This window comes from Hordeum vulgare, chromosome 5H, assembly GCF_904849725.1.
Source record: "Hordeum vulgare subsp. vulgare chromosome 5H, MorexV3_pseudomolecules_assembly, whole genome shotgun sequence".
NCBI lineage: Eukaryota > Viridiplantae > Streptophyta > Magnoliopsida > Poales > Poaceae > Hordeum > Hordeum vulgare.
This window is the reverse complement of record NC_058522.1, coordinates 196,165,954-196,184,876: the sequence shown is the minus strand read 5'-3', so window position 1 is coordinate 196,184,876 and position 18,923 is coordinate 196,165,954.

Genomic DNA, 18,923 nt, shown 5'->3' with positions numbered 1-18,923 from the left:
GGTTACTCTGAGATAGGCGATAAACCTGGACTAGGTACTAGTGTGGTTAACGGTCGTGGCCGACTCCCTCGCTGGGCTTCCGCTTGAAGGTTGCCGAGCTGCATGACGTGCACATGGCGATAAGTGGCGAGAGCGTGTGTGACGAAGTACACCCCTACAGGGTTATGATCTATTCGAATAGCCGCGTCCGCGGATATGGACTACTTGGAGACATATGTTGTTCATAGATAACTTCAATGCCTACTCATAAAATTGCCAAGATAAGCGTGAGTGTCGTGGACGGCATTTCTGTATGGAGACGGAATGATTCCAGGATGGTGTATTGTTGTGGTGTTAGTGGACTCGTGTGCGAGAAATCAAGTTGTCAAAATTATTTAAAAATGCAAGTTGTCTAGCCACGAGTCAGATGCTGGCTTTCCGCATGAAACCCCACAATACCTTCTTGATACCTTGCATGAGTAGTTAGTTATCCTAAAGTCTTGCTGAGTACCTTCGTACTCATGTTTGCTTAATAAATGTTGCAGAGGTTGCTAATGACCCTAATGGAGGGTTCTTCGTAGACATCGACGACGACGAGTAGCTGGTGTCCCAGCTACGATCTGGCCCTACGTTGGATCTGTAGTATAGTCAGGCCATGTGCCCTCTAGTTGACTTGTCTGTACTCAGACAGTTTAAACTCTTCCGCTGGCTTGTAACTGAATGACTGCTATTATGGGTCGTGGGACCCTTAATGTGTAATATTATGTGTGTGGCTCTTCCGAGCCTCTTAAATAAAGCTTGTATGTTTATGGTTATGTTGTGATGCCATCGATGTATCTATACATATCGGTATGCCATGCGTACGTGTGTCGTACTTGATATGTATGGGGTTCGATTACCTAGTCGTGAACTCTAGTAGCATTCCTTACAAGGAAATGCCCCTTTGTGATCCAACGAGCCTTGGTAGCTCGCTACTGCTCCGGACACATTGGTTGACCGGCATGTGTCCTTCTTAGCTGCTGTGTCTGTCCTCTTGGGGAAATGTCACGCGATGTAATGGAGTCCTTGTAGCTTGCTACGACTCGTCTACACTCGCTGGTGACCGACACCTGCTTTGTTGGGTCATGTATGCCTGTCCTTGTGCGGTACTGCCACTTTGGTTTATGACTAGACATGTCGATCTGGGTTCTTTGACATTGGAATGCTAGCGACACTATTGCATACGTGAGTCAAAAGACGCAAACGGTTCCGGCTAAGGTAAGTCTGCAGCCGTGGAGTTAACCGTGTGTGAGACCGCAAAGGGATGCGATGTGTTACAGGCTGGATTCCTATGGCTTAGGATCGGGGTCCCGACAGCAACTTCTTCAGTTGACTCAAGTCCCTTGCACGCATCAGTGTGAATAACCAGTCCTTCTGGGTTCCCTATTATGTCTTTTATGTTTTGGAAAAACCAGGTCCAACTCTCTATGTTCTCTGTCTCTAGCACTCCATATGCAACTGGAAAGATCCAGTTGCATGTATCTACATCACAAGCACTTACAAGCTGATCTTTAAACCTTCTATTTAATGTTGTTGCATCTACTGCTATATATGGCCTACAGCCAGCCGAAAATCCTTGCAAGAGGCCTTAAATGATACACAAACTCTCCTAAAGCACTCTTTGTACCTTTTTTGTCCATTGAGTTTAAACTCTACTGTGTGTCTTTCAATATTAACCACACTACCAGGAGATGCCTTTTCTACTTCAGCTTTGAAAGTATACAACAGTTGGGATGAATCAGACCACTTACCATAGATGTTGTCGAGAGCCATTTGCTTGCCATAAAATGCTCTCATGTAAGGCAGCTGCACCCCATACTTTTTCTTCAAATCAGTTTGCATAGTTGGCACTGAAATATTTGAATTCTCCCTGACCCCATTCTTGACAGCATTTGCCACCCACCTAGTCTTTGCAGACCCGAGCCTTTGCCTCCTGGTAACACTTGGGCAAGTGTGACCTGTCTTGTTCACTTTGACCTCCAGTCAACAACATTTAAGGGACTAAAATATTAGAATGCATATTCAAGACAACTTACTAGCAACACTAACACCTTTTATCATTTTGAACAATTTATAAGCACAATGAACAATTAATATACCTGAAAAAGTGTGCTATTTCTCATTCTGGAGGCATGCATACTCCAGTTAGACCTTTTCTAAGCACAATGAATAGTTAATCTACCAAGTTCACTCTTGCCAATTACAAATTCACTCTGGGTCTTGATTGCAAAGGTGGCAAGTGCATTCCTACAATCTATGACATGTGAAAAATAGTTCCTTCTACCAAAGAAGGATCATCTCTCTTATACTGCACTTCAGGTCTAACCTCATCCTGTTTCTGAGAATATCCCATGTCCATGTCCTCCTCTCTCTGATGAGAGTGTGTCTCCTCAAATTGGGGGTGGTGGAATTAAATCTTCACCATCCTCATTGGGTGGTTTCCTAACAATAAACTCTAGGTGCATTCTTTCATCCTCATCATCTGTGGGCACTTCATCAGGAAATTCCTCTTCTACGATTGGATGTGTTGTGTTTTGCTATACTCAGGACATACTTGACAAGGCAAGTTGGCACTTGGGATTCCTGCTTGTTGAATTGTGCTTTCAGGCTCTAAAGTTGTAGGTGCTGATTTCCTTCTTTTAGAGTGACAGCTTTGAGACTGTGAACTACCAGCTGTTGCTTTCCTTCCACTGTTTAGAATGCTTCTATGTTTGGAAGTAGTAGCTGCAGATCTTTTAGTTCTGCTCTCTATTCTGCTCTTTTCCTTTGTATGACATTAATTTCTGGTTGCACTCAATTGCTCTCAGCATTTCTGGCAAACATTAGTCCTAACTCATCAATATTTTGAACTGGCAACCACATAGTATTCTGCATGCCCCAATATCTAAAATCTACAACATCAAAAATATCCCATGGATATTTATCACTAATAGCACCTCTGAATTACACAAATGTCGATGTTTTGTCAACCACAAATGTAAATGTGAAGCCTGTACAGGCTCCTTTGGTGCCACCGTTGCTTATCACAGTGGTCTCCATTCTACAATTGAGACCAAAAGCTCTCTCTGGTTTCATCCTACGATATTTGCAATAAAATACCATTACAAGCTAGCAGTAACCACTAAGAGCACATCAAATCGGTGGAAATCTACCTACAGTAGCAGAGAAAAGATCTAGGTCAAGATTGATAGAAACTTACCCGAGTGGAATCTGCATTCCCAATATCTATGTCGTTTGCGAAGATGCTTCTTTGCCACCACCGCAACCACCAGCGGCCGCCATCTTCTTTTGAGGATGCAACCTCCAGTGGCCGCCTCCTCTAGCGCCGTAGAAGAGAAAGAAGATGCGTTGGGTATTCAAATCCACTACCACCGCATCTCGACGCCCGCAGTCCTACAGATCTGCCACCGATGAAGAGATTTGGGGCGAGCTATGTTTAGGGTTTCGGTCGCCAAGAGGGGAACAAGAGGCGAGAAGCGTCACAAGGGAGAAGAGAGTGAGAGGGTGGATAGCATTTGTGACGGGCCCACATGTAAGAAGCAAGGGCTAATATGTCCAACTAACGCGAGTTACCGGTCAAACGCCCTTGACCTGACAGAAACGACACGGAGGGGGATTTCTGTAAGGGCAACACACGGGAGAGGGGTATTTTTGAGCATACTCGAAAATTATGGGCAAATGCGAGGTGGTGGCTCAAGTTAGGGGAACAAATGTAATTGTCCCATAATAAATATGGCAGAGAAAAAACTTTCGAGAACCTAAAGTCTCATGACTGCCACGTGATTATGACGCAACTGCTTTCGGTTGCATTGAGGGGGCTTCTACCTGCAAATGTTCGATTAGCCATGGTGAAGCTATGTGCATTCCTCAATGCAATTTCTCAAAAGGTAGTCGATCCAAAAATCCTGCCAAGTTTACAAAATGATTGGGTACAATGTCTTGTCAGTTTTGAGTTGATATTCCCACCATCTTTCCTCAATAACATGACGCACATCCTAGTTCACCTAGTCGACGAGATTGCCATTTTGGAGCCTCTATTACTACACAACATGTTCCCCTTTGAGAGGTTCATGGGAGTCCTAAAGAAATATGTTCGTAACTGTGCTAGGCCAGAAGGAAGCATCCCCAAGGGCCATGTAATAGGGGAGGTCACTGATTTTTGTGTTAAGTTTATTCCTGAGTGGAAAATGCATGCTAGATCGAACTCAATAATATGTAGGGACGTGCATTCTTGGGCACAAGCACAATATATAGTTCTACAAAATTCTACCTTGGTCGCCCCATATATCAATGAACACAAGAATATTCTACCCTCCAAACACCCGGCGCAGTTTGGCGACTAGATTACACGTGAACACATGGGGACTTTCTGCGGTTGGCTGCAAACACATCTCAGGAGTAACAACATTCTTGGAGATGATCTGTACTTGTTGGCCAGGTCACCATCTTCGACTGTATTGACTTTCCACAGGTATGAGATAAATGGGAATACATTTTACACAACCGGCCAAGATAAAAAGAACACCAACCAAAAGAGTGGTGTCCACTTTGATGCAGCAAACAACAATAGGGCAAACGACACATATTATGGCTTTATAGAGGATATATGGGAACTTAACTATGGACGTGATTTTAGGGTCCCTTTGTTTCTGTGCAAATGGGTTAATCTGACGGGAGGCAGGAGTACAGGTAGACACGCGTTACGGAATGCAATAGTGGATCTCAACGATCTTGGGTACACAGACAAAACGTTCGTCCTAGCCAACGATGTGGCGCAGGTTTTCTATGTGAAGGACATGTCTACCAAACCGAGAAAAAGAGAAGATAAGGAAGCGAATGCATCATACGATGAGCCAAAGCATCACATAGTTCTTTTAGGGAAAAGAAACATCATGATAGTAGAGGACAAGACAAACTTGTGAGTAGATTATGTAAATTTCATGAAATTGCTCCCTTCACAGTGAAGACTGACCCAAGCATCTTATTAAATGATGAAGATTATCCATGGTTGTACGGCGTAATAAGCCAGGGACAAACCGGAGGGGATCTTAGCTAGGGAATTTTGGCATTTTAAACATGATTGTATAATATTTATTTATTAAGTTATGAATTTTCAATTATTCGTGTCTTTTAGCATTTGAGATAAGCCGCGTGAGGTTCAAAAGTGATTGTCTAGTTTGTACACGAAATGCATCCAGTTTTTGCCACAACCCTCTCAACTTTTTAGCACATTTTATGTGAGAAATGATGGTACCATGCCAAATTTCAACATTTTCAGAGTTCATTTGTAGTGTTTTTCAATTTCAGGGTCATTTATCTAAAAAAAATTCATTAAATGCATGAAAAACAACAAATGAAGTAAGAAAGGGTTGAAAATTGATGATGTAGCTTTGAATGGTGCATATTGAATGCACAAAACGTCTATAGTTGAAATAAGCTTAAAAATGAAGTGCCTTTGTAACAGATGAGTTTTTGTGAGACCCTCATACTTCGGAAGAGATTGTCCAGTTTATACATGAAGTGCATCCTGATTTTGTCGTAACCCTCTCAACTTTTTAAGACATGCTATGTGTGAAATGATGATACCATGCGAAATTTCAACCTTTTCAGAGTTCATTTGTAGTGCTTTTCAATTTCAGGGTCATTTAGCTCAAGAAAATCATTAAATGCATGAAAAATAGCAAATGAAGTCAGAAAGGGTTGAAAATTGGTGATGTGGTTTTGAATGGTGCGTATTGAATGCACAAAAAGTATGTAGTTGAAATAATCTTAAAAATGAAATGCCTTTGTAATAGATGAATTTTCATTCGAAATCCTCATACTTCGAAAGAGATAGTCCAGTCTCTACATGAAGTGCATGCTGTTTTTTCCGTAACCCTCTCAACTTTTAAGCACATGCTATGTTGGTGAAATTATGATAGCATGCCAAATTTCAACCTTTTCAGTGTTCATTTGTAGTGCGTTTCAAATTAAAATGTGGGTGAAATGATGATTCCGAGAGAAAGATTTTGACAGCATTGATTGCCTTGTGTCATATTTTCAAAAACATATTGACAAACCATACAATCAATGAATAAAGCAATAAAGAAAACAATAAGGTTATTAGGTTAACAAAAAGTATTTTATAATATTCTTTAATAGTGAAAAGAATCAACGAGAAAGCTTTTATAAAACTCTAGTTATGATCAAAATAATATTACCTTAAAATTATATAAAATGTATCCAACTAAAATTTCCATAAAGTATTTTTTTTCTTAAAAACTTTAATAGGAAACATAATTAAATGAAAACTAGGCATGTATGCATGTGTTTAAAATAAATCTAAAACTAAAATACCCTCAAAAGGTCTAAAACAAACAATAGAAAAAAGGTATTTAGTCCCGGTTGGTGGTTTCAACCGGGACTAAGGGCCAACCTTTAGTCCGGGTCGGAGCAACCAACCATACTAAAGCCGTGGGTTTCCTGCCCTTTGGGCTGGTGAAAGTCACCTTTAGTCACTGATACGTCCCAAACGTATCTATAATTTCTCCTTGTTCCATGAAATTTTGGGTGACATTGTTATATGTTTTGCTACACTTTTATATCATTTTAACCTACTAACTCAGTGCACCCAGTGCCAGTTTCTGTTTGCTGAAGTCTATTTTGCAGGGGATTTTACCCAATTTTCCAAAACCCGAAAAATTCCAGAAAAAATATATAAAAAATCAGCGAAACAGAAGCTTCCGGATCATCGAAGATGGGCCAGAGGGGGGCGAGGGGCCTCCCAGGCGACCTGCTGGCGCGACCAGGCCCTAGGCCGCGCCAAGAGGCCACCTGGGTGGGGCCCACCTCCTCCGGTGCCCTTCTTTGGCCTATATTTAGAGTCCCGAGAGGAAACCCTTCCACAACTTCCAGGATCGCAAATTTCTCCATCGTTCCGCCGCCGCAGCGCTTCCGAGATCGGGAGCGTCAGGAGACCTCTTCCCGGCACCCTGCTGGAGGGAGGATTGACCTCCGGGAGCTTCGCCACCGCCATGGACGCTTCCCAGACGTGCCGTGAGTAGTCCTCCTTTGACCATGAGTCCATGACCAGTATCTATATGATGTCTTCTCTCCAATCTTGTGCTTCAATCGTTAGTCCTTGTGAGCTGCCCTACATGATCAAGGCATCTATGTAATTCTCTTACTATTGCTATGCTCGGTTAGTTGGGATCCGATGGATTATGAGATTATGTTCAAATTGTTATGAGTTATATATTTGATTATCCTTTTATATTATGTTCCTTAGTGATTCGTGCATGTTCGCCGTTGATATTTATTGCTTTGGCCGAGTAGTAGATTGTAACTCCAAGAGGGAGCGTTATGCATGATTGTGCGTTCGTGCCCCTCGATGTCTAGCTTGAGTGATAGAAACATGAGACTAGGGGATGTGCTTGTTACCACCAGGGAGAAAACAACGGTGCTTGTGACCACGGTTGCAAGGATTGTTTACCTTACACATAGTTCGTTAATGCAGTTGTCCGTTGCTTTGAGTTTACACTTAGGATGGGGCTCACAACTTAATACCGGAGAGATGTTATGGATAGATATCTCAAGGTGGATGATTAGTAAGTAGATGCTGATGAATAAACGGTCTACTTGTCTTGGCGTACTGCCCATTACTATTGAACCTCTAACTATCAAGTAGCATAATTAGCATTGCGGTGCATTCATAATTCTGTCAATTGCCCAACTTTGATTTATTTACCCAAGCATAGTTGTTTATTGTCTTTTGAGAGAGAGACATCACTAGTGAACATCATGCGACTCCGGTCCATATCACCATCATTGTTTACACCTCCATCATTTACCGCTTTTATTTACTTTTCCGGTGCAATCACTATTACCTTCCCGCTTGTTTTTTGATCCTTTGCAAACTACAAGGCCGGAGAGATTGACAACCTCTCTGTACTCGTTGGGAGCAAAGTTATTTTTTGTGTGTGCAGGTCCACGTCTTCAGCTGACCAGGACAGGAGACACATACTTGTTGAGCCTAGGAGTCCTTCTGGTTCGATAAACCTTACAATTCACGTGTAAGGGGAAAATTGCAGCTGACTACATCTCAACCTTACACTTGGAATAACCAACGAGGTGCGAGAAGTATATACATCATCTCGTCATCAGTCCCGGGTGGTGGCTCGGACCGGGACTAAAGGCCACCCGGGACTAAAGGCGGGCCTTTATTCCCGGTTGGATCCACCAACCACCAACCGAGACTAAAGGGTGGGGGTATATAACCGCCCGAGGCCCTCCCCACCAATTTTCCTCCACTCCCGCGATGCCGAACCGACACAAGATGCCGCCAAATTACCGGATAATATCGCCGCCCTCTCCAATCCCCCTGACCCCCGATGCCGCCATCGCCGCTCTTCTCGTCTCCGACACCGACGCTGCCGTCGCTGCTCCTCACGTCTCTAACCCCGACGCCGTCATTGCCGCCATCGCTGCTCCTCATCCCGACCCACTCAATTGACCCCGACGCCGGCCACCGGCCACCTCCATCAATTACGCCGCGTCCTCCCAAAGTGAGCCTCCGCCTCCCCCTCCCCCTCTGCGTTCGCCCCTCGCCGTGCGCGGTGGTTCCTCCTAGATATCAAAATAGTGAATTTAGTTTTTTAGAGAATTTTAATGAGATGTCATCGTCATGTGTTGTCACTTATTTAACTCTAAATGTTTACCAAATGCTAATATATGGTGAATCCATGATGTAAGATCCAAATTTTATTTGGAGAATGTTCATAATGTCATTTCCACTCTCAATATCACCTTACTGTTTACTCTGTGATATGCCATGATGTGAATATTCAATAATGAACTTTTTATTAGATAACATGTTTGCTGGTCATTTTGGATTACATCATATTTGATGTTTTATGATAATGTTGGCTATTAATATAGCAAATATGTTTGCTGGTCATTTTGTGATTTGAAGTTTCTTGAGTCAAACAAGAATGTTTTATTAGAGATTGCATTTACGAAATCCAGTGCAAATTAGTGAAAAAAAATCTGTGCAAACCATAAACTCGAGAAAAATCAGTGTACAAAATTCAGTAGAAGTGCTGTTGTAGAACTCTTGCCGCTTGTGATGTCTTGAAAATTGATTCACAAGTTCGTAATGTTGTAATCTGATTAATTGACGTGCGAGAAAATGATGCATAGTCCATGAGTAAATGTCAAGATCCAAGATACATCCATGCATGCCTTCTTGGCTATAGTTTATTTTCCTTTCTTTAGTTTGTTTCGGTTCGAAATAAAGAGAGCATAATTGTATTAAAAGAATAGGTAGTTATCTGACTGAATCTAAGAATTGGTAGTTAGGCTATAGTTTCTTTTCCTTTCTTTAGTTTGTATTGATTGTAAATAAAGAGAGCATCATTCCATTTTTTCATTAAATACTCATATGTTAATCTTAGAATCAATGAGCATTAAGAAAACAATTGCCGTCGATTTTTTATCTTATAAAATCATGAACACAGGAAATGGCGTGGCCCGACGACGATAGGATCCGTGTGTGCCATTTGTGTTGGGATGACAGGGGTATATGGACCGTTATCCTCACCTAGACAATAGTACATCCTTCACCGTAAAGCTACATGATGACTTTGCGATTATTACGGTATGTAAAGGCGGCATGTATTTTTTGTTAATAAAGATGACATGTGCTTTTTTTGCTTTAGTTAACCTTTAATTTTCTTTTGTTCAATTCGACTAATGCGTTCCCTCCCATGCAAGATTCGCTATCTTGGACAAGTTTCATTTCAAAGACAAGGAAAGTACATAGCCTAAGATAGCTCACCAAAGAGCGGAGCATTTCACTTTTGTTGTTAAGGTAAATAATGAAGAAGATCGCACATATTTTGGTTGTTCTAGTTGAAGAGCATTTTGCAAGGCATATGGGTTGGATGAGGACATGAATACTACCTTTGATTTTGGCAATGACGATGTTCGTGATAATAATATAGAAATTTGGGTGCATGCGGACGATGACTTGATTTCAGTTCTACCTGCAGGGGCGTTTGTCAATAAATTTGTTAGGTAATTTATATTCATTATTGAAAAGTATCCGGTACTCATCCCGAGTAAATTTCTTTATTTTTGATTATTATCTTATTTCCCTGCTACAAGAACGATTCGATAGATAATAGATCAGACCTACTACAGTTATGGCTCTGAGCTTACTTGGTTGGAGAAAAACCATCTAATCTCATTTATTCACGATGTTGAGTATCGTACTAAACATTACATGACTGGCAACATTTATCATGGATATGTGCCACTAGTGAACTAGTTGAACCCTTATAACATCACTTCAAACAACTCTGTAAGAACTTTTTTACCATTATGTCACTAGTCCATCTTTTTTATACGTTGTTCTTAAGAAAGACTAGTTTGCTAACAATATTACTATTACTAATGTTCTTCAATGGGTACTCCCGCCAGAGACCGTGCATAAATGGATGTTTAGAAATGGTGATTTCCAAATGGTTAGCTTACGACCAATCCCGATTAATTACCGTGGTAAATACAGGATATCTCAAAGTGAAAAAATTCAGAATATCAAAGGATGGATAAATGCAATATAAGCATCCACACTGCCACTTGAAGAGGAATACTTACGCATCTCATAAGTTGGAGATAGGTTGATTTGTGTTCTTCAATGGGGAGATGTCGGAGTTCCCCTTTATTATGCTTTTTTACCTAAGAGAGACGAGTAGTTAGTGTTTCAACCTTGTGATAACTTGGTTTTAATCCCGGTTTCCAGCACAACCGGGACTAAAAGGTGGGGCCTTTAGCCCCGAAGGCTTAGTCCTGGCTACACAACCGGGACTAAAAGCCCTCTGAAACCAGGACTAAAGCCCCTTTTTCCACTAGTGTGTGGCGATGCCTGGAAAAGACGATGGGCTGATGCGAGGACATAATTTGGTCGATGAATACGAGGTGATGATGTCGGCACGTCGATCTAACCGTGCAGAGAAATGGATCCCATGCACTGCACACATAAAATAGTGCAAGAAAAATAATAATAATTAAAAATGCATAATTAATTTATACGAAGTGAATAATGTGATAAATACGACCTTGGCGTCAAGGTTGATTCTGTTAGAGTTATAATATAAGTCATGTACCCTTTTGTATTTATTCCAATATATAAGGGGTTTCCTGCATATAGTCCACCACCTGTACATGTATATATACTGGTCTATGGCCTCATGGGAATACAAGTTGCTTATTCCTAACATGGTATCAGAGCCTTAGGGTTTTTTCTCGCACGCGCAACTCGTGCTCCGATCCAATCTCGTCTCCCCGCAGTCGCCTTCTGTCTCGCTGCTGGTTCCCGTCGCGCTCAACGGCTCAAGTCAACACCGGGCTCTTGGCTCCTGGAATCTCGCTTCGCTCCTGGCTGAAGTCATTCTGGGTGTTGTCCGGGTCGTTCCCCATCGCCTACTCCCGTCGCCCTGCTGGTCCCGGTCGCCCTGCTGGTTCTCGTCCTCACCAACTCGAGGCGCGGCCGCCTGCATCCCGTCCCCGTCTCCTCTGCTGATTCCCGTCGCCACCAGATCGAGGCGAGGCTCTGCTGATCCTCGTGAGGCGCGGCAGTCGGCTGGTTCCCGTCGCTCTCCCGTTCCCCTGCTGGTTCCGTCACCACTAGATCGAGGCGCGGGCTCTGCTGATCCCCGTCGCCTCTGCTGATCCCCGTCGCCACCAGATGGACGCGCGGCAGCCAGCTTGTTCCCGTCGCTCTCCCGTTCCCCTGCTGGTTCCGTCACCACCAGATCGAGGCGCGGGCCTGCTGTTTCCCGTCACCACCAGATCGAGGCGAGGCCGTCTGCTGGTTCCCGTCGCCTCTGCTGGTTCCCGTTCCCCTGCTGGTTCCCGTCACCACCAGATCGAGGCGCGGGCCTGCTGCTTCCGATTTCGTCGGTCCCGACGTGAGCTCTAAAAAAAATGTGTGCTGCATCCGGCTACGTTGTTGTTCCTCGTTGTCCAGTGATCTTTGATGGCACTAACTACACCGAGTTCATTGGCTTCATGCGCATTCACGTGCGTGTTATCTGCCTATGGGGTTTTTCTTTCCGGCGAGGTCTGTTGTCCGCCATGTCCGGTTCCTCCCGTGGCTCCCACTCCGCCGACCCCACCGGCTCTTCCTGCGGATGCTTCTCAGGCCGCAAAGGATGCGACTAAGCTTGCTGATGAGGCCGTTGTGAGTGCTTATGATGAGAAGGTCTTGGCTTATGAGGAGGCTCTTCAGGTGTATCATGATGCTCTGTCCGTTTACACCCAGTGGCTTGATGATGATGCTCGTGCTGCCGCTGTTCTCACTGCTAGTGTTCTGCCTCAGTTTGCTTCTGAGTTTCTGGGCCTTCCTACTGTATTTGAGATGTGGACCCGCCTTCGTCAGCGCTATGAGCCCTCTGGTGATGCCTTATACCTCTCTATGGTCCGTCAGGAGCATGCTCTTCAGCAGGGTGACTCTACTTTTGATGACTTCTATGCACAGAGTTCTGCTATCTGGCGGCAGCTTGATTCTCTCCGCAGTGCTGGTTGTCGTACTTGCCCCTGTTGCCAGGCTGTCCAGGCCGACTTGGAGTTTCATCGCGTCTACGAGTTCCTGTCTCGGCTCCGTAAGGAGTTTGAGCCCCGGCGTGCTCAGTTGTTTGCTCGTGGCCGTATTTCTCTCATGGAGGCGCTTTCTGAGATTCGTGCTGAGGAGACTCGCTTACGTGGTGCTGGTTTGCTGGAGGTTCCCTCAGTGCTCGTTGCTCGGACTTTTTCTACGCCACCTGCTGCACCGACCCCTTCTCGCTCGAGTGCTCCGCCGCTCTTGCCCACTCCTTCTAGCGGCTCAGGTCGCCCCCGTCCACATTGTAACTACTGCAACAATGATGGTCATATTGAGTCCCACTGTTACACGAAGAAGAAACACTTGCGCAAGGCGCAGTCATCATCTACAGCGACTTCGTCGTCTACCTCGACAGCTTCAGCCATCACTTTGACTGAGCAGTATATTCTGAGACTTAAGCGTCTGCTCGCTGCTTCAGGTTCTTCCTCAACGGGTACTGCTTGTTCTGTGACTGAGGCTTCCCGCACTGAGCAACCACCTTCTACACAGTCAGGTACATCCCCATGGGTTCTGGACTCTGGAGCTTCCTTTCATATGACTTCTAATTCTTCCACTCTGTCCTCTCTTCGATCGCTTGATTCTCCTGTTCATGTCCTCACCGCTGATGGTACTCCCCTTCCTGTCGTTAGTAGAGGCACTCTTACCACTCCTTCTTATTCTGTTCCTCATGTTGCTCATGTTCCTCGACTTACCATGAATTTGTTTTCCGCTGGTCAACTTGCTGATTCTGGTTGTCGTGTCATCCTTGACCTTGACTCTTGTTCTGTCCAGGACTGTCGCACGCACACTCTGGTTGGGGCTGGTCCTCGCCGCCGTGATTCTGAGGGTCTTTGGGGGTTGGACTGGCTTCATGTTCCTTCCGCTGCCCACTCTATCGCCAGTTCTTCTGGTTTGGTTGCCTCGGCTACTGGTTCTTTCCAGCAGTGGCATCATCGACTTGGTCATCTGTGTGGTTCTCGTTTGTCGTCATTAGTTTGTCGAGGTCTTCTGGGGTCTGTCTCAGGAGATGCCTCCTTGGAGTGTCAGAGTTGTCGTCTTGGCAAGCAGATTCAGTTACCATATCCATATAGTGAGTCAGTGTCTAAGCGTCCTTTTGATTTAGTCCATTCCAATGTATGGGGTCCGGCTCCCTTCGCTTGGAAAGGGGGTCATAAATACTATATTATTTTCATAGATGACTTCTCTCGTTACACATGGCTTTATTTCATGACTTCTCGTAGTGAGGTGTTGTCCATTTATAAGCGTTTTGCTGCCATGGTTCATACTCAGTTCTCTTCTCCCATTCGTGTGTTTCGTGCTGACTCCGCTGGCGAGTATATCTCTAAGATGTTGCGTGGTGTTCTTGCTGAGCAAGGGACTCTCTCTCAATTCTCTTGTCCTGGTGCTCATGCTCAGAATGGCGTGGCTGAGCGCAAGCATCGTCATCTTCTTGAGACGGCTCGTGCATTGATGATTGCTGCCTCTCTCCCGCCTCATTTTTGGGCTGAGGCCGTCTCCACCTCCACCTATCTCATCAATTTCCAGCCTTCCTCTGCTCTACAGGGTGGTGTTCCTTTCGAGCGTCTTTTTGACCATTCTCCTGATTATTCGATGCTTCGCTTGTTTGGTTGTGTTTGCTATGTTCTTCTTGCCCCCGCGAATGCACCAAACTGACCGCTCAGTCTGTTGAGTGTGTCTTCTTAGGCTATAGTGATGAGCATAAGGGCTGTTTTTGTTGGGATCCTATCGGTCGTCGGATGCGTATCTCTCGGGATGTGACTTTCGATGAGTCTCGTCCCTTCTACCCACGCCCATCTTCCTCGACCTTTTCAGTGGCGGATGTCTCTTTTCTCACTTTTCCTGACACACCTATCACACCTGTCGAGCCTTTGCCTATTCGTTCCGCTCCCTCTCCTTCTCCACCTCCAGTCGATTTGTCGCCACCATCTTCCACGGTCTCCTCGTCTAGCATGTCACCGGAGTCTACACCTTCCTCTCCGGTGACTTCTTCGTCGTCACTCCCCGATTGTACCTTGGCGATTCCTCCTTCCATTGTTCCATCTTTTCCTCAGTGTTACACTCGTCATTCACGTTTTGTGGATGCCTCTGTGGATGTGTCGTCATCCTCATCTCAGCCTACTTATGGTTTGCGTTCTCGTCCTCGTCCGCCTGTTGATCGCTTTGGATTTTCCACCGCTGGTGCTGCTGTTCTTGAGCCGACTACTTATCATCAGGCTATTGTTCATCCTGAATGGCAGTTTGCGATGGCAGAGGAGATTACTGCTCTTGAACGCACTGGTACGTGGGATCTTGTTTCCCTTCCTCCCGGAGTTCGTGCCATCACTTGTAAGTGGGTCTACAAGGTTAAGACTCGCTCTGATGGTTCTCTTGAGCGTCACAAAGCTCGTCTTGTGGCTTGTGGTTTTCAGCAGGAGCATGGTCGTGATTATGACGAGACTTTTGCTCCTGTGGCTCATATGACCACTGTTCGTACACTTCTTGCCGTGGCCTCTACACGCCACTGGTCTATCTCTCAGCTTGATGTTAAGAATGCTTTTCTTAATGGTGAGCTGCGTGAGGAGGTGTACATGCAGCCACCACCTGGGTATTCTGTTCCTGATGGCATGGTATGTCGTCTTCGTCGCTCTCTCTATGGCCTTAAGCAAGCCCCCCGTGCCTGGTTTGAGCGTTTTGCCTCTGTGGCGACTGCCGCTGGTTTTTCACCCAATGTGCATGAACCAGTGTTATTTATTCACCTTTCTCCTCGTGGTCGGACTCTTCTTCTTCTCTATGTTGATGATATGGTCATCACTGGGGATGACCCCGAGTATATTGCCTTTGTCAAGGCCCGTCTTAGTGAGCAGTTCCTTATGTCTGATCTTGGACATCTTCGCTACTTTCTTGGGATTGAAGTTTCTTCTACCTCTGATGGCTTCTTTATATCCCAGGCAAAGTATATCCAGGATCTTCTTGCTCGTGCTGCTCTTACTGATGAGCGCATTGTTGAGACTCCTATGGAGCTCAATGTTCACCTATGCGCTACTGATGGTGATCCCCTGCCTGACCCGACGCGTTATCGTCATCTTGTTGGCAGTCTTGTTTACCTGGTTGTCACTCGTCCGGATATCTCTTATCCGGTTCATATTCTAAGTCAGTTCGTCTCTGCTCCCACATCGGTTCACTATAGTCATCTCCTCCGTGTTCTCCGATATCTTCGGGGCACGATCTCTCACCGTCTATTCTTTCCTCGCTCCAGTTCTTTACAGCTTGAGGCCTATTCGCATGCTACGTGGGCTAGTGATCCTTCAGATCGCCGTTCACTTTCTGCTTACTGTGTTTTTCTTGGTGGTTCTCTCATTGCCTGGAAGACGAAGAAACAGATTGCAGTTTCCCGTTCGAGTGCAGAGGCTGAGTTGCGAGCGATGTCTCTTTTGACGGCAGAGGTGACTTGGTTACGGTGGTTACTTCAGGATTTTGGTGTTTCTGTCTGTGCGCGCTGCTGTGCAGGATCAGGTTATTGCTCTTCAGTATGTGCCTTTCGAGTTACAGTTGGCGGATTTCCTGACGAAGGCCCAGACTAGAGCACAACATGGCTTCTATCTCTCCAAACTCAGTGTTGTTCATCCACCATGAGTTTGAGGGGGGGGGGGTGTTAGAGTTATAATATAAGTCATGTACCCTTTTGTATTTATCCCAATATATAAGGGGTTTCCTGCATATAGTCCACCACCTGTACATGTATATATACTGGCCTATGGCCTCATGGGAATACAAGTTGCTTATTCCTAACAGATTCGACAAAGTTCCGATGTGTAGGTCAGATATTTCTTGACACGAAGATGTCGACATAGGTCGACTGCCGAGGTGATGGTAAGAGACGCGTTGAGTGTTGGTAGAATATTTCTTAAAATAATACGGTGCAAACCAGCTGAAAATATTATACTCCCTCTGTTCCAAAACAAATGACTTAACTTTTTATTAACTATAGTACAAAGTTAGTATAAAATTAAGTCATCAAAATGGAAAAAGTATATAATAATTTTTCGTTCTAAAGGGATAGTTAGAAAAAAGAATTAAACATGTTTGACGATGGCCGCTGTAGCAGACCAAAGCAACTAAGCGAAAACGATCTGTTCAAAACAAGTATGAACTAGTGCCACGAATAGATTCGCTTTGATCTTTACGTGAAATAGTAATATTTGGACTACTAAAGTTCAACCACATCTAAGGTACCGTGCTACAAAACTAGTAGTCAATTTAGTTAGTACTGGCAGTCAATTACGTGAAGTAGTACTACTTTAGGCCTATGCACTTTTTAGAAAAAGCAGTAGATGACCACAGGGGCGGACCCAGGAAAAAAAATGAGAGGGGGCAAAAAAATGTATTAATGTAAATAAAACACGGGCATAATCACCTAATTTTTGCACACCTCCTTTTTCATGCATTAACCAAATTCATCAAAAATGAAAGAAGACTAACCATTTGAGATTAAATGAATTACATATGGTAATATCTTGTTTCGAAGTTGCAAATGTGACACATTGTTCTACCAATCAACCTACAACCTGTAAGAAATTACATTATCAAATTGAGAAAGAATGGAAACATTGAAGAAGGATGGTACTTCGAAAAAGAAAAAGAAACACTTTAGCGCATTACCTTTTATTTATCCCTCGATGATCTTTGACTGTATGAAAAGGTTTAACTATCACTTTTGGTAGGAATTCTAGTCTTTTAGATGGATCCCTAGGAAGCTTGTACAAATCAACAAGTTCAGGCATCTTGAAAGTTGTTGATTTTTGAAAAGAAAAACCTCTTCATTTATTTCCCTGCAACTTTAAGTTAAAATAATGGATGTTAAATGAATGGATAAATTTCCATACAACATACATGAAGATGAGTTGTGATATATACGAAACAAAATGAGTGAATCTATAGTATAAAGTATGTGTATATACATATGTATGCCCCTAGTGAAACCTCTAAAAAGATTTATATTTAGGAAAGGGGAGAGTATGTTACACAAAATTTAAACTGACCTAATCATCCAAATTGATAAACTATACATGTAAGTTGATTTGAAATTAAAGAATTTGACGCATTACCTTGAAGTCATTTCGAACTAGGGAGTTGTGGAATTAAGATCTCTGTTCTCCGATGAAGTAGTGCAAGTCTGATGGTGTAAGGGGCCGGCGACGGTAAGTCAGCGATTTGCCGTAATTAGCCGGTGAGCTGATGACTCCGCAGGACCGCGGCGGCGTGAGAGGCGAGGTCGAGGGCTCGAGGCGATGACTCCGTGCGTGGCTGCGTGTGTGGTTTTTCTTTGAGTGGACGATGTGTGCGTGTACACGAAATCTGGCCATTTAATTGAGCTAGGCAACGTGCGTAACCTACAGGAAGGAGGCATCTGACTTATGCTGAGGCCGGTAGCAATTCTTTTTCTTATATATATCGGGCTTTTCCTATGGAGTTGGGCTTTTGGAAATAAAGAGATACTAGGCTGAGTGGGGGCAGGAAATTCGCATGAGTGGGGCACATCGAATACACGTCGGACCAACTCTAATCAGATAGAAAAATCGAGTGGGGGCAGCTGCCCCCACAGCCTATAACCTGGGTGGATGACCAGCAGTCGAGTAGGAGATGAATTAAGAAAAAAATATAGGCCAGTTGTCAATGGTTTTACTCGATAGCTCCTCAATAGTCACCTTGCCTCGCCAGCCGGCTGCCGGCGTGTGTCGCCTTCCCTTTGTCTGCCGTGCATCCCAACCAGAGCCCCACCCGTCGGCACGTTGCTCCGAGCACCAACGGTTAGATGACGCTTCCGGTCCTCCTCAATCCTGCATTGCTGCTGTTTCCCGTGGGGCGGGCTTGACCGCGCTGTTAGGCCGGTCCCGCCCGGCCTCTCAAGACATCGAGCCAGAGAGAGGGCTGGACCGAGGTGAGGAATTGTCATCGCGAGCGTTGTTACGAGGGGGTGTTTGCTCTCGACGCGGCACCAGTCCCCAAGATCCCGCGGTGGTTGGTTGGGCGCTCCTTTAAGTGCCTCGACACGGCCATGTGAAGGCCAGTGCTCCGGGGAGATTCGTTGCCATTATTTATGGATCTCGGGCCATATCGCACGAGAATGCTCCTGGTGCATTCAGGATGGTGACAGACTTGTTTTGGATCAACCAAACAACACTCAATAAGTAGGTAATTATAAAGGTAGGTCTTGAACTTGTCCACTCCCATGCGGCTAGACATGGACGACCAAGATGGGATTTCCCCCTTGATTAGGAGAGATATA